Source organism: Myotis davidii, unplaced genomic scaffold (genome assembly GCF_000327345.1).
Source record: "Myotis davidii unplaced genomic scaffold, ASM32734v1 scaffold111, whole genome shotgun sequence".
Classification (NCBI taxonomy): domain Eukaryota; kingdom Metazoa; phylum Chordata; class Mammalia; order Chiroptera; family Vespertilionidae; genus Myotis; species Myotis davidii.
This window is the reverse complement of record NW_006284347.1, coordinates 1,059,115-1,063,105: the sequence shown is the minus strand read 5'-3', so window position 1 is coordinate 1,063,105 and position 3,991 is coordinate 1,059,115.

Sequence of the window (3,991 nt, the reverse complement as noted above, 5' to 3'; positions counted from 1 at the left end):
AAGGCAACCAGTTGATGTGTCTCTTACATCGATGTTTCTCTCTCTGTGTCTCTGTCCTGCTCCCTCCCACTCTCTCTAAAAGTCAATGGAAAAATATCCTCAGATGAGGATTAACAACAACCAGAAGTCAAAACCTGCAACTTCAGTTTCAAAAATTCAATAGCTCCCGTAGAGCTGAGTCTTCCCGGCCCTCCATGTCTCTCACCCCTTGAGAGTGACAGTTCTAACATGAAGAAACGGCCCTACAGTTGCCGTTTTATGAGAACTTTCTAGGTACCAGGTGCTTGACAAGCCTCGTCTCATTTCATCTTTATAATGGCTCTATATGATTGGCATTATTCTCTCCACTTTGCGGATTAGAATCATAATAGAGCTAAGATTTACTGAGTGCCACTGTGCACCAAGCTCTGTGCTAAGTACTTTGCATGCATCACTTTGCTGAAACCTCACAGTTCTACGAAGTTTGGGATCATTTCCATTCCTGTTTCACAGATGAGAAACTGGGGCTCAGAGAGGAGAAACAATGGGTGCTGGCAACATCCAAACAAGAATGGAGCCCAGGTCCCCGTGATTCCCAGGCCTGGGACTTTTCACTACATCACTTTGCCTTAGTATGACTGAGCTCTAAGAATCTGGGGAAAATGCCCTTTAGAGGACCAAGAGCAGTGATCTTCCTGCACTAGCTCTGAGCTAGCTCAGGGGGTGCCTCAGAGCAGGCCTTCAGAATTAGTTGTCAGATGAATGAGGGGTTCTGGTTCTGGGTTCAATCTGCAGAGACTCCCAGGAGCACCCCTGCTGGAGAAGGGGGCTTATTCCTCACTCTGGGTCTGTTCTTGCTTATCATTTGGCATCCCTGGAGATGGTTCAGTTGGGGGCAAGGGGGGAGGGGGGTCCGGCAATTAAGAAGCAGCCTCCGAAAAAAAAAAGAAGAAGAAGAAGAAGCCTTCTTGCTGAGAGTGCAGCATTAAATTTTCATGGGGACAAAGCAGGGGAAAACAGTAATTGTGGCAAGAATACACTAGCCTGGGTTCTAACAAAACTCCTGCCACAACCATCGCTGATTTCCTTGGGTGTCTTCGAAGTGGTTGGACTGTGGCACGACGAAAGACCCTGCTGTCCCCGAGACTGACAACCCCAGTGCTCCCCTGTCAGCTAACAGGACCTGCGCTTTCCCCGTCCTGTTTCCACACTGGGGCAGGAACCTGGCCTCCTGAGCACCCAGAGGGGCATTGGCCTGGTACTAACAGGAGCAGGAGGTAATTCTCCGGGAACCTGAGATTGAGAAAATGACACTCCAGGTCTCTCCAAACCTAGGGGCTGGGTTCAGAAGGTGGGGGAGTGTGTGGGCTGGAGGGGCAGCTGCTGTCTGATCAGACCCATGTCACGGAGAAAGGTTTCCTTGCCAGGGAGCTTTACGGGAAGGGACAGGAGAGACCAACATGATCCCTTGCCCAATGCTGCTGGCTAAGCTATACACCTCCCTGTCCTTCAGATGGACAAAAGTGAAAGAATCCTGGTAACACCCACAGTTGGAGAGGGGATAGAGGACTTAGCTCTTTTGAGAGTAAATACCAGAAGTCAGACTGGCGACGGGTGTCACAGAGATTTAAAAGCATGCCTTTTGACCCAGCCATTCCACCTCTAGGAATTTATGCAAAGGGAGTGATTTAGAATGTGCAGTGTTTTCACTATAAGAATGTTCATGCACTCAGCATTTTTATAATAATGTAAAACTAGAATCAACCTAAGTGTCCAACAACAGAAAATTGGTTCAATTAATTTTGGTTCCTCTTACAATGAAACACTCAGCAGCCATTACAACAATCACGTGCAGTTCTGTTTGTTAACAAGGAAAGATATGACATAATGTTAAAGTGGATTAAGTCAGTCTGCTTCCATTTGTGTGTGAGTGTGTGTGTGTGTGTGTGCGCGTGAGCACGCGCACACGCACACGCGCGCAGTCGGTATTCCTTAGTGGTGGAATTATGAGAGTCTGTTTCTTTGCACTTTTAGATAGTCCATGAAAATTGTGTAAGCATGAAAAAATTATAATCAGGAAAAGAATCATTAATGATACTTCTATTTCTTTAAAAAGGACTATCAGGAAACCCAAGAACAAAGACCACTCCTGGGAGGTTCCCCTATAAGCTAAAGGCATCAGTTTGTACTGGACATGCAGTTGGAACTGAGTTCGTGCCTCTGCTCTTGAGCAGTAAGGCATCCCCTTTTCCACCAGGCTGCCCAGTCAGCACGACTTACGGGCAGGGGTCGGTCTGTGATCTCTCAGCTTTCTGCCTTGAAGCTAGTTTAAGGTTTCGACTCTCCTACTTATTGGTGTTATACCCTTACAAGGCTGCTCATCCTTTAAGGGTTTGCTGAGTGCTCACCCTGTGCCGGGCACTGAGCTGAGCATCTGGGATCCGGCAGACAGGACGATATAGTCCTGTTTAGAAGAGAAGCCTCCCCTGGGTGTGAGCATCCCCCCTGGGTCCCTCTAGCATATGATCTACATTTTGGGGGGCATCTTCCCTTCCCAGCTTGTTTTACCTTTGTCTTCTGCTTCTTTCAATCAGGCCATCTGTCCCTTGAGAGCTGCTTCTGAATCTCCTAGGACAGTGAACGGCACATAGCTGCAGCTCAATAAATATTTATGGAATGAATGGCTAGATGTAATTACCACCAGAAAGACATATTTCCTTTATTTAAGCTTATGTGAGTCTGATGTTTGACATCCTGGGCCAGTTAGAACTCTTTTTAGATGTGACAAAAACACACAACCCAAACCCTCTTAAGCAAAAAGGGGGCTTTACTATCTCCCATACTCATATATAAGCATAGCTTCAGCTGGGCTTGGGGCTCAAACAATGCAGGGCTTGGTCTCCCGCTATCTCTCAGTCCTGTCTTATTGATGTTGGCTCCATTCTCAGATAAGCTCTTCCCTTGTGAAACCAATAGGACTCCAACAGCTCCAGGCTCCTGCAGACCCAAGTCTAACAGGAAAAAAGAAAGAGTGCATCTCTTTTGAAATCCAAGCAAAAAAATCTCCAGATGGGCTGATTGGATGTGACTGGCTGGTGTGGATTATGTGTCCATCCTGAACCAATCACTGAGCTGGAGGATACCACATCCTGACTGGCCAGACCTGGGTCATGTGCCCATGTCTACAGCACCTCAAGTACTCAAAATGAGGCAGTGTGGCTGGCTCCCCAAACACAATCGGTATGCCATTACCAGAAGAAGGGAGAGGAGATTTGGGGACTAAAACTAATAACGTCTATTAAGCTTTTCTTCCTGACAGAAAGCACATCTTGCCTAAGTTTCTTGGGCCAAAACTCCAAGCTATTTGCATTTTCTCTCCCTGCCTAAGCAGCATAATTACATGCAAGTCCACATGGGTAGATATAACTGTTTCAAACTACACCTCCTCACTCTGGCCAAGGGCTGCCATAGACTTAAGTACCCATCTCCCAGGGCAGTCTTTCTCCACCAACCCAGGCTGCACATGGGATCATGGGAGATGATGGGGGCTTCTAAAAATAGATGCCTGGGTGCACCCTCCTCCATTCTAATTCAGGTGGTCTGAGTGGGACTTTTTAAAATGTTTTTATTGATTCTTTTAGAGAAAGGAAGGGAAAGGGAGAGAGAGATAGAAACATCATTGTGTGAGAGAGAAACATTGATTAGCTGCCTCCTGCACGCCTCTCCATTCCTACCCCAAGGGACTGTAGCCCGAAACATGGGCATGTGCCCTGGCCAGGAACCAAACAGGTGACCCCTTGGTGCATGGGACCATGTTCAATCTACTGAACCACTGGCTAGGCTGGGTGGGAGTTTTCACGTCACCCAATCACCATCTCCACTGTGAATTATAGAGCAACAAGGGGAGACAACCTTGGTTGTGCACTCAGACAGTGCTGAGAGCAGGACCCTGCCCTGCCATTTACTAACCCAAGGACAGTGAACGGATCTCTCTGAGCCTCACTTGCCTCAT